Consider the following 13,231-nt stretch of genomic DNA (forward strand, 5'->3'; position numbering starts at 1 on the left):
GGGCATTGAGGTGGTTGCCCGATCCAGAAGGGGATCGGGGAGTGGGGGAGGGAGCGAGAGGAGTGGGGAATTGGGGCTAGGGTTTGCGGGTGGTGGGGGGTTATGCGGGGAGAGGTGGGCTGGCCGGGGTGGGCTGGCCGACAGGGCCGGCCGGTTGGCTAGATGGGTCGGTTAGCCCGGGGGTTTGGGGGTTTCTTTTTTTTTTGCTTTTTTATCTTTTTTTCCTTTTATTTATTTCCCTTTTCTGTTTTATTTAATTTAAGGCATCTTAGCATTTTCTAAATATGTGTTTTCTTCACAACAATTACCTATGTAATATTTGGCACTAACCGAACATTTTTATTTTAATGTTTGGAAACTTTTATTGTTTGTCACTTAAATTTGAATTTGAATCGGTTTCGACGCGAGATTAGCGACAGTAACGGAGGTGACGTGGCGTTATTAGCAGAGGTTACTGTAGCTTGATTATCCGGGCGTCACATCTACCCACGGTCATATCATTGAAGGGCATTTATGTTTTATCATGTCGGGCTGCTCCCTAGGCTATAAATAGCCACCCCCTACAACCACTAGCTGGTTGGCTGCTCCAAGAGAAACTAACACTTGTCATTGAGAGCATCCCATCCTCCGAGGACTTTGAGCAAAAATCATCAAGTGAGGAAAACCCAAAACCCAAACCCAAACACCTACAAACCCAAAGTGATTGAGCATCACCGAAGAGATTGTTCTTGTGTGGAACCGACGCTTGTTACCTTTGAGGACTGTGTATCCTCCAGACGGTTAGGCGTCATGGTCTGAGCATCCAAGAGGAATTGTGGATCGCCGAGTGACCAAGTCTAAGGCTTGGAAGTCACTTGAAAACTTACCACGAGTGATTGGGCGAGGTCTGTGTGACTTTAGCTCAAGGAGAATATGGCGAGGACTGTGTAAATACCCAGCCGCTCCAACCAGATGTACAACTGTCACAACAGTTGGAACTGGTCTACCAAACCATTGTCTTCTCCAAGCCAACTGGTTCTATTTCCTCAACCCTTTCATTTCCTCATCCAAGTGTTGATGTACCTGATCATTACTGTTTGAATACTTTGACTGAAGACTTTCTCTAATTTCTCAATTCTAATTCTTCAGTCACACAGTCTTCAGCCTGCTTATCCTGTTTTCACGCTATCTGTATTCTGTGCTTGTTTTCATTTCATCATGATGACTATGCTGTTGCTCTGTTATGCTTATACATGAGTACTTATTCCGCTGCTAGTGTGTCATTGCTTAGGAATTTCTTCACCTAGAAATTCCTCAGTGAAGAATTTGTAAAAATCGCCTATTCACCCCCCTCTAGTCGATATAACGCACTTTCAATTGGTATCAGATCAAGGTACTCCCTTGTTCTGTGTGATTTTGGTCTAACCACCTGGAGTTTTAGTTATGTCGACTGCAGGAATGATCAAGGTCTTGGCTGGGTGTCCTACCTTCGATGGGATGGACCACACCTACTGGAAGAACAAGATGCGCATGCATCTTGAGGCAATTGATAACGATCCCCGGTATGTTGTGGAAAATGGTGTTCCCTCTGTCACTCCGTCTGTGAATGCTGCTGATGTGAAGAGATTCAAGCAACTCGAATCTCAAGTGAAGAATATCATATGTGGTCATATGAGCAAAGGACAGTACGTCAGAGTGAGTGCTTTGGAAACAGCAAAGCTGATTTGGGACATGATGTCCAAGGTCAACGAAGGAGTCTCCACTCAATGTGACTCCCGAGTTGATGTTCTTCGCGATCTCTTCAACCGCTTCGAAAGACTCGACAACAAAAATGTTCAGCAAACCTTCGATCTTCTCACTGACATCTCAAATGAGCTTCCAGCACTTGGTGCCACTGAGATCACCGACCATGAGGTGGTGAAGAAATTGCTGAGATCACTTGATTCCTTATTCGATACTCTTGCACTGATGATTCAAGAGCGAGGAGACTACAAGTCACTAGATCCTTCTGATATCCTCGAGAGGCTAAATACTCATGAGTTCCAGCTTGCTGAGAAGAGAGACCACTCTGGACCGAGCTATGGAAGATCACGCGCACTGAAGGCCAAGGCAGTCTCTGAATCTGAAGGTGAAGATTCTGGTAGCAGCCTTGGTGATCCTGAAGAACTGAGCCAGGAGCTAGCAATGCTCGTGAAGAAATTCCAGAAGTTCTCTCGCCGTGGTCGCTTTGGAAAGTCTTCAAGAAGTGATGATTCCTAATCCCGTGACTACAAAAAGAGGACTTGCCACAAATGCAAGAAACCTGGTCACTACATGTCTGATTGTCCTTAGTGGGAAAAGGAATCAAAGAAGAAGAAATACAAAGATGCCGATTCTGATGACTCAAAGAAGAAAAAGAAATCTTCAAAGACCTCATCATCAAAATCTTCAAAGTCTTCATCTCACAAGAAGAGCAGTTCCAAGAAGGCTCGGGCATTTATTGGCAAGGAAATGGACTCTGAAGCTGAATCTGAGGAAAATGTGGAAGAGGAGGAATTCAAGGATTCAGACTCTGGCGTGACGAGCCTAGCTGTCGCTACTGCTTACATCAGCAAGTCCCTTCAATGCTGAAGAAAATGACCTCCCCAACTCTGCTGACAAGAGCATCGATGACTATGCTCCTATGAGCATGCGCGTAGTACTTCTTTTCGATGACTAATAGATTTTTGCAATAAGTATGTGAGTTCTTTCTGATTAATGTTGAGTCCTTGGATTATACGCACGCTCACCCTTCCACCATTGCTAGCCTCTCTCATGCCATGCAACTTTCGCCGGTACCATACACCCACCATATACCTTCCTCAAAACAGCCACCATACCTACCTATTATGGCATTTCCGTAGTCATTTCGAGATATATTGCCATGAAACTTTCCACCGTTCATTTATTATGACACGCTTCATCATTGTCATATTGCTTTGCATTATCACGTAGTTGACATCGTATTTGTGGCAAAGCCGTCTTTCATAATTCTTTCATACATGTCACTCTTGATTCATTGCACACCCCGGTACACCGTCAGAGGCATTCACATAGAGCCATATTTTTGTTGTAAGCATTGAATTGTAATTTTTCGAATTTTAAGTAAATAGAAGTGTGATGATCATCATTATTAGAGCATTGTCCCATGTGAGGAAATAAAAAAAAAGAGGCCAAAGAAGCAAAAATAAAAAAAGAGGCCAAAGAAGCCAAGAAAAATAGAGAAAAAAGGGAAAACGAAAAAATGAGAGAAAAAGAGAGAAGGGGCAATGTTACTATCCTTTTTCCACATTTGTGCTTCAAAGTAGCACCATGATCTTCATGATAGAGAGTCTCTTATGTTGTCACTTTCATATACTAGTGGGAATTTTTCATTATAGAACTTGGCTTGTATATTCCAATGATGGGCTTCCTCAAATGCCCTAGGTCTTCATGAGCAAGCAAGTTGGATGCACAGCCACTTAGTTTCTTTTTGAGCTTTCATAAACTTATAGCTCTAGTGCATCCGTTGCATGGAAATCCCTACTCACTCACATTGATATCTATTGATGGGCATCTCCATAGCCCGTTGATATGCCTAGTTGATGTGAGACTATCTCTCTCTTTTTGTCTTTTCCACAACCACCATATTCTCTTCCACCATAGTGCTATGTCCATGGCTCATGCTCATGTATTGCATGAAAGTTGAAAAGGTTTGAGAACATCAAAGTATGGAACAATTGCTTGGCTTGTCATTGGGTTTGTGCATGATTTGAGTATTTTGTGTGATGAAGATGGAGCATAGCCTGATTATATGATTTTGTAGGGATAAGCTTTCTTTGGCCATGTTATTTTGAGAAGACATAATTGTCTTGTTAGTATGCTTGAAGTATTATTGTTTTTATGTCAATATTAAACTTTTGTTTTGAATCTTATGGATCTGAACATTCATGCCACAATAAAGAGAATTACATGGATAAATATGTTAGGTAGCATTCCACATCAAAAATTCTGTTTTTATCATTTACCTACTCGAGGACGAGCAGGAATTAAGCTTGGGGATGCTTGATACGTCTCCAACGTATCTATAATTTGTTATTGTTCCATGCTATTATATTATCTGTTTTGGATGTTTTATATGCATTAACATGCTATTTTATATTATTTTTGGGACTAACCTATTAACCTAGAGCCCGGTGCCAGTTTTGGTTTTTTTGCCTGTTTTAGAGTTTCGCAGAAAAGGAATACCAAACAGAATAAAACTTTCGCGATGATCTTTCTTGGACCAGAAGCAAACCAGGAGACTTAGAGATGAAGTCAAAGAAGCAACGAGGCGACCACAAGGGTGGAGGGCACGCCCAGGGGGGTAGGACGCGCCCCTACCTCCTGGGCCCTTGGAGGTCTCCTAACCTAATTCTTTCGCCCATATATACTCTTATACCCCAAAACCATCATGGGGAGCCACGAAAACACTTTTCCACCGCCGCAACCTTCTGTACCCGTGAGATCCCATCTAGGGGCTATTTTCGGCATCCTGCCGGAGGGGATTCAATCACGGAGGGCTTCTACATCAACACCATTGCCCTTCCGATGAAGCATGAGTAGTTTACCACAGACCTACGGGTCCATAGCTAGTAGCTAGATGGCTTTTTCTCTCTCTTTGGTTCTCAATACCATGTTCTCCTCTATGTTCTTAGAGATCTATTCGATGTAATACTCTTTTACGGTGTGTTTGTCGAGATCCGATGAATTGTGGATTTATGATCAGATTATCTATGAATAGTATTTGAGTCTTCTCTGAATTCTTTTATGCATGATTTGATATCTTTGCAAGTATCTTCGAATTATCGGTTAGCTTGGCCTACTAGATTGGTTTTTCTTGCAATGGGAGAAGTGCTTAGCTTTGGGTTCAGTCTTGCGGAGTCCTTTCCAAGTGACAGTAGGGGCAGCAAGGCACGTATTGTATTTTTGCCATCGAGGATAAAAAGATGGGGTTTCCATCATATTGCTTGAGTTAATTCCTCTACATCATGTCATCTTACTTAATGTGTTACTCTGTTCTTTATGAACTTAATACTCTAGATGCAGGGAGGAGTCAGTCAATGTGTGGAGTAATAGTAGTGGATGTAGAATCATCTCGGTCTACTTGACACGGACGTGATGCCTTTGTTCATGATCATTGCCTTATATATCGTCATAATTATGCGCTCTTCTATCAATTGCTCGGCAGTAATTTGTTCACCCACCATATTATTTGCTATCTTGAGAGAAGCCACTAGTGAAACCTGTGCCCCCGGGTCTCTTTTCCATCATATTAAGTCTATTTCCATCATACAAGTTTCTGATCTTCTATTTGGCAATCTTTTACTTTCTGATCTATAAACCAAAAATACCAAAAAATATTTACTTTACCATTTATCTATCTCTATCAGATCTCACTTTTGCAAGTAATCGTGAAGCGATTGACAACCCCTTTATCGCGTTCGGTGCAAGTTTGTTGATTGTTTGTGCAGGTATTCGGTGACTTGTGCATTATCTCCTACTGGATTCATACCTTGGTTCTCAAATTGAGGGAAATACTTACTCTACTTTGCTGCATCACCCTTTACTCTTCAAGGGAAAAACCATCGCAAGCTCAAGAAGTAGCACCCATCTACTATCAACTATAGGATAGATTATACCTGCTTCCAGAAGTTTCAATATTTCCGTTCTTACCACTTCTTTCATTTTCGGATTTAACCGACGTTGGTGATCAACAACGGGTTTAGCATCAGGTTCCATATTAATCTTGTGCTGACATAGAGTGGGACTAATGGACTTAAGATCATCAAGCACTGGTACACGTCGGTGATATACAAAAGGTTTTTAACCCCTTTCCGCGATGACACTTGGAACCATCGCCAAGTGAGTGTGCGCGATAGGGGGGTCCTTCCCACATGACCCAGAAACCGTCGGGGATAGGGAGCCTTGATGCATATAGTTGCCCCTATATAACCGTTTTCAATGTCTCGCATATCCGAAACACTTCATCCTTTCTACTCATTTGTCCTCGCATTGCCATCACAGTCAGAGTTTTGTGGTTTTACCTAAAACCAGGCAAATTTCAGGAACGGGAGTTTTCTAGGCACGTACCAAACTGGCTCTACGTTTACGATGCCTGGCACATCACAAACAGTTCATGATTATAAGCTATGTACGATAGGTAGACATTCACACACATTTAGTTCTCCCGCATCATATGTGATAGTGTCTGACATCACATACGCTTTGCAAACAACAACTGTGTGCATTTTTACACACGTTTCCACTCCGTGAACCATGTCGGATTATGATGTATATTGCACACACCGTGCTTTATTAACCGTGTGCACCGTAATGACCTGCACACCATAATTTCACCCTAATTTAATTGCTGCTATTTAAAATTGTACCTAATTTAAACTTGAAAGTATGCTATAGCTTTATTCATATCCATCAGGTTCAATCAACCAATGCATTATTCAGTTCACAGGTACATATGTTTAAGAATTACATAAGCACCAAATAAAGAATGATGAACCAGGGTTGTATACTTGTACTATTACGGATGGTAAAGAAAGAGGCGACAAACATTCTGGTTGCTGAACAAGGTGAAGCAGAATGGCCCTATTGTGCTCTCCTGGATGCAGAAGGCACGCACGACTCTAGTCCAACCCCTTGTGATGGCCGTCCACCAATCATGTAGTTTGAGAGGTAATCTTGAGTAAACTGCTTCAGGATCCACTTCAAAGAAAAAATGATTCAGACATTGTCATCTAACACAACTCATTACGGGCAATAAAAAGAAGGTTACAGTGTTCTTACTTACCATCCTGCAGTTCACTGTTGTCTTGCATAAAGTGTAAACAAATAGTTCGATTGACATATTTTGACCCATTTTAATAACAATCTTTATCAATTTCCTCACTTGATGCTGGTTCATGAATATCTCATTGCCCCATACGTAGATAGGGTCGAAGTGTGGATCTTTAGCAATGACATGTGTACCTAAAAGCACCAAGTTAATATTAGAAGCTAAACAACAATTGCAAAATGATGTAGTACAACACTCCCTCCATCCCATTATATAAGATTTTATACACATATATCTAGACATCATCAGAACATTAAGGTAACATGGACATTAAGGTAACACTCTTCCTTGTTGCTTTGTAGCCCGGGATTGCATATTTAGTCATTCAGTACAATGCATGTTGCTATGTAGCCTCAGATATATTAAATATGGCCCTAGTTAACCTACTGATAAATGGGTTACAGATATATTCAGTGAAATGTCCGATTCGACGATTAATCCCTTATCAGCCCACATACTATATGGTACCAGCTACCGAGATTCTGAACAGTGAGTACATATAAGCAATGCAATGAAACTAACCTCGATGGAAAAAACAGCACTGTTCTCAATATTGTCATATATGAGTACATATAAAGGCATGTTAAGCACAACAGGCTAAACATCAACCAAATATATCCATGGTAGACAACATAATCTACAAATGATAGCTTCAGTGTGCAGGCTTAAGCATGCTAGTTAGGCAAGACAAGATGTGGAAAGGTGTGTTAACTTCATCAGGCATAACATTTATAAACAAGCAAATAGTCATTCAAACTGGTATTGTGCAGGTCTAAAGTACACTAGTTATTGTTAAAAAAACGAAAAGGCATGTTAACTGCAATATCCTTAACAACAACCAAATATCGTAATTCATAGTGGTATTGTTGAAACTGTTATTGATGAAATTGAATTGCACGACAAATAGTTGCACATATAGAGCATCACATTGTGAAGAACTGAAATAAACAATGCATAAGGCCATCTCTAGCCGATCCTTTAGAAGTTAAAGGACTAAAACAATTAGTGGATATATATATATATATATATATATATATATATATATATATATATATATATATATATATATATATATATATATACACTCCAGCAATTTTTGGCCGTTTCTAGTCAATCCCCTAAACTTAATGTTGTAAACTTCAATTTGATCAAGTTCAAAGCAGGTTCAACCGAAAGTAGCATGAATTCAAACATAAACATAGATAGTTTTGCATAACCGAACATAAAACATAAATTTAAACTAAGCTAAACTACTTTCGGTCGAAGTAGAGGTCGAGCCAATCCTTCCTTGTTAGGTACAATGTGCCACGAGCTGGGTCCGGGCAGGTGCCGTCACCAGGGTCGTTGGGGAAGGCACTCCTCCACTCGTCGACGTCGATCTCCTCGTCCTCGCGGCCCACCTGGACGCCCTCCGCGCCGCCGTCTGCGCTGCCTTCGACCTCGTCATCAGAGGAGAGTGCGATAACCTCGCCGTGCTCTGCACCGACAAAGATCGCCCGCTCTGCCTCCATGAGCTCCGAGGTCTGCTGGCGGAGCTCTTGCATGTAGGCCTCGTTGGCAGCCTCGCCCTCGAGGTGCTCCCACGCCTCGCGGTCCTCCCGCGCCATATCCGAGCTCACCACCCCTGGCTCCGGCAGAACGAGGTGGACCAGACATGTGCCGAAGGGGAAATTGAGCCTAGCTGCCGCGCCATTGTAGAGGACCTCCCAGCCTTCGTACTCCATGGCCGCTAGCTCGGTTGTGTGGAAGCTATCGAGCCACCAGCGGGTGTGGGTCTCCGAATCTTTAATCTTGGTGAACCACGTCCCCCACCGCCGCTGCCGGACCCCGAGGTAGGACCTCGTCGGCTGCCGGGTCCGAGGGAGGACGGGGAAGTCCTCGAACCGGTGTAGGGGCGCGACGGTGGGTGGATCGGGGGACCGGCAATGACGGATCGATAAAGAGCCCGCGGAGGAAGACGGGGACACCTCGGCGGCCTCCTCGCCGGCGTCGGGCGTAGAGGCCACGATAAACCTCTTTTGGGCCATTGGCTCCTCGAGTTCCCCGACACACAGACAAAGGTTGAGGATGGAGGCGACGGCAACCTACCAATGGTTACGGGGGTGGTGTGTGTCGGTGAGCGCAGGTTTTGTGCAGTGTGTGGTGTGTGTGGAGGGGGGGGGGTTAAGGTGGTGTTTGAGGAAATACCGCGGCAACTGAAAATTTTGCTAGGCGGTAGTAACAAGGCGGGGGCTACTGAAAATTTGGATCAAGGGCGAGCAGATATTTTTGAGATTGCGAGGGATGCAGAGGCAGGAGTATTTGGGGAGCGAGCTAGTGTGCTTGACACGCCAGCTGTGGACTGTAGCCAATACACCTTCTCGCGTAAGCCATAGGCGTACTATACACTGACGGTGCTCCAGGATATTTTGTGCTGCATGTCACACGGTTGGTGATAATAAACTGTGTGGGATCTACTTGATTTTTCATTTTGATCTGAATTACATAATGGGGTCACAACGGCAATGGACTGTGTTTGAATTGCTAGACCTTTTATCTGCAGTGAACATGCAACTATATGTGTGTTGTAAAAAAATGGAATTATTCAGGGTTCGTTTGGAAATTTTATACATTAAATTTGTTTTCTAGCAATTTTAGGTGAACAATTCAAAATTAAAGCACATGCTCCAGTCCATAAAAACGGGTTGCAAAAATCAAATGTTTGTCCTTGGTTGCAAGCTTAGGTTACACGCAAGAAATGAGAATGAATGTCAAACACCTTGACATTGTCGCACGGCCGCTAATATTGATATACATGGTTTTAAAATTCTTGTAAATTGAAATTCGGCTGAAATTCATGAAACTTGACATGATATCATGGAACGACATCGACATGCCGTGGTAAAAATATTTTTCCATTTGGGGCAGGTTTGGGTATAAGCTTCTCGCAAACCGGAGCTTCCCTCACAACAAGCCAGATTGTTTCAGTAGGGAACGTGCCACCTTGGGTGACAAACGATATATGTTGCCTCTTCTTACTTTCTAAAATTTTCTCGTGTCAACATAGAACACCATGAGTGTTGTGTCATTTTTTGGGACTTTTCGGGGTTCGCTTGGACATTTTTATACATCAACTGAGTTTTCTGTGCATTCGTGTGAATAATTCAAATTTGAACTACATGCAGATGCTCCAGTGCATATAAAGTGGTTTAGAATTGGAATGTGTGTCCTTGGTTACATGCTTAAGTCCTAGGCAAGAAATGAGAATGAATGTCAAACACCTTGCCACCATCGCTCGGCCGCTAACATTGAGATACTTGGTTTTTAAATTTAGTAAATCCAAAATGTGTCTGAAATTTATGAACCTTGACACGCTAGCATGGAACGATATCAACATGCAGTGGTAAAATTATTGTCCCAATTGGGGTAGGTTAGGGTATATAAGCTTCTCACAAACCAGAGCTTCTCACAACAAGTCTCATGGTTACGGTAGGGAACGTTTCACCTTTCTGGACGAAACAATATCCGTTGCCTCTTCTTGATTTCAATTCTTTTTCTAGTGAAAACATAAAACAACATGAGTGTTGTGTTAAATTTTGGAATTTATCGGGGTTCGTTTGGACATTTTTATGCATTACTTGACCTTTCAATGCATTTATGTGCATAATTCAAATTTGAACTACATGCACATGCTCTAATGCATATAAATTGGTTGAAACTTCAAATCTGTCTCCTTGGTTGCATGCTTAGGTCCCATGCAAGAAATGGGAATGAATGTCAAACACCCTGCCACCATCACTCGGCCACAAACATTGAGATACCTAATTTTTAAAATTCTAGTAAATCCAAAACTCGTCTGTAATTCATGAAACATGGCATGCTATCATGGAGTGGCATCAACATGCTGTCGTAAAAAATTTGTCCCATTTGGGGCACGTTTGGGTATAAGCTTCTCACAAACCAGAGCTTCTCACAACAAGCCTAATGGTTTCGGTAGGGAACGTTTCACCTTTCTGGATGAAACGATAGCCGTTGCCTCTTCTTGATTTCAATTTTTTCTCTAGTGTCAACATAGAACAACATGAGTGTTGTGTTAAATTTTGGAAATTCTCGGGGTTCGTTAGCACATTCTTACGCATTAATTGAGTTTTCAATGCATTTATGTGCATAATTCAAATTTGAACTACATGCACATGCTTTAATGCATATAAATTGGTTGAAAATTCAAATTTATGTCCCTGGTTGCATGCTTACGTCCCATGCAAGAAATAGGAATGAATGCCGAACACCCTGCCATCGTCACTCGGACGCAAATATTGAGATACCTATGTTTTAAATTCTAGTAAATCCAAAACTCGTCTGAAATTCATGAAACCTGGCATGCTATCATGGAATGGCACCCGACATGTCGTGGTAATTTTTTTGTCCCATTTGGGGCAGGTTTGGGTATAAGCTTCTCACAAAGCAGAGATTCTCACAACGAGCCTAATGGTTTTCGGTAGGGAACGTTTCACCTTTCTGGACGAAATGATAGCCGTTGCCTATTCTTGATTTCAATTTTTTCTCTAGTGTCGACATAGAACAACATGAGTGTTGTGTTAAAATTTGGAATTTTTCGGGGTTCGTTAGCACATTTATTATGCATTAATTGAGTTTTCAGTGCATTTATGTGCATAATTCAAATTTGAACTACATGCACATGCTCTAATGCATATAAATTTGTTGAAAATTCAAATATGTGTCCCTCGTTGCATGCTTAGGTCCCATGCAAGAAATGTGAATGAATGTCAAATACCCTGCTACCGTCACTCGGCCGCAAACATTGAGATACCTGGTTTTTAAATTCTAGTAAATCCAAAACTCGTCTGAAATTCATGAAACCTGGCATGCTATCATCGAATGGCACCCGACATGTTGTGGTAAATTTTTTGTCCCATTTGGCGCAGGTTTGGGTATAAGCTCCTCACAAACCAGAGCTTTTGATGGTTTCGGTAGGGAATGTGCCACCTTTGGGGACGAAACGATACACGTTGCCTGTTATTGCTTTCAAATAATTTCTAATGTCAACATAGAACAACATGAGTGTTTTGTTAAATTTTGGAATTTTTTGGGGTTGCACTACAAAAAAAGACACATCTGTGACATTTTGGGCCGAACGAATTTTTTTCTATCATATACATATGACACTTCTATGACTAGGGCTGGACGAAAAGCTCGAAGCTCACGAGCATGATGAATGCTCGATAGTTTGGCTCGTTTTGGCTCGTGCTCGTTAGTTAATGAACCAAGCCGAACATTGTTTTTTGCTCGGTAAGATTAATGAGCTAACGAGCGAGCAAATGAGTTTCACGAGCTAACTCGTTTAGCTTGCTAATTTTCAAAAGTTTGACATGAGACCTCTAATTCATATCAGCCCACTAACAAAAGAGTTGCTAGTTAACCCAGCATAGGGGCCCAGCACCCCAGCCCACTTCAGCACATCTCCTAGACCTAGGAGCTAGCCGCCAGTAGACCCTACAGTCAACCATGAGCCAGCCGCCAGGAACCAAACGTCCTTGTTATATTTATGTCGTTGTGAATTTTTGATGGGATCATGTGATTCTTCTGTGTTGTTTATTACCTTTATGCCCTTGTTTAATTTACTCCATTGTGAATCTTTTATGGGATCATGTGATTCTTCTATGTTGTTTATTACCTTTATGCCCTTATTTAATTTACTCCATTGTGAATCTTTTATGGGATCATGTGATTCTTCTATGTTGTTTATTACCTTAACAAGCACTCGTGAACACTCACGAGCTTAACGAGCCCATAATGAAATGAGCTGAACAGACGTTTTCGCTCGTTAATATTAACAAGCTTAATGATAATGAGCTTAACGATAATGAGCTTAATGATAACGAGCTGAACGAGCCGAGCAGCTCGTTAATCCAGCCCTATCTATGACGATAATTGTGACAAAACCTGGTATCATCATAGATGTGGTGGGCTCCTACTTCTATGACAAAAAATCATGACAGAAAATGTGATTTTCGTCCTGGGCGGGCCGGAGACGCAGCTGCATGACATTCTTTAGGCTGTCGATGACGGAAAAAACCGTGGTAGAAGTGAGGGGGAGGAAAATTTCGGGGAGTTGCCGGTTACGGTGGGAGGTCAGGGACGGAGCGATGCGCGTTTCTCTTGTACATGTACGCGCGTGTGTGCGAGGCGTTGGCTCTAACTGAACCCGAGCGAGGCGTTGGGCTCTAACTGCACCCGGGCGATTGCACTGCAAGCTATGCGTTACTAAACCCGAGCGATCGATCGATGGCTGTTAACTGAACTCGATGGAGCGATTCCTTCGCTACTGCTGTTAACTGAAGCCGATCGATTGGATGAACAGTG

Source organism: Triticum dicoccoides, chromosome 1B, assembly GCF_002162155.2.
Source record: "Triticum dicoccoides isolate Atlit2015 ecotype Zavitan chromosome 1B, WEW_v2.0, whole genome shotgun sequence".
Lineage (NCBI taxonomy): Eukaryota > Viridiplantae > Streptophyta > Magnoliopsida > Poales > Poaceae > Triticum > Triticum dicoccoides.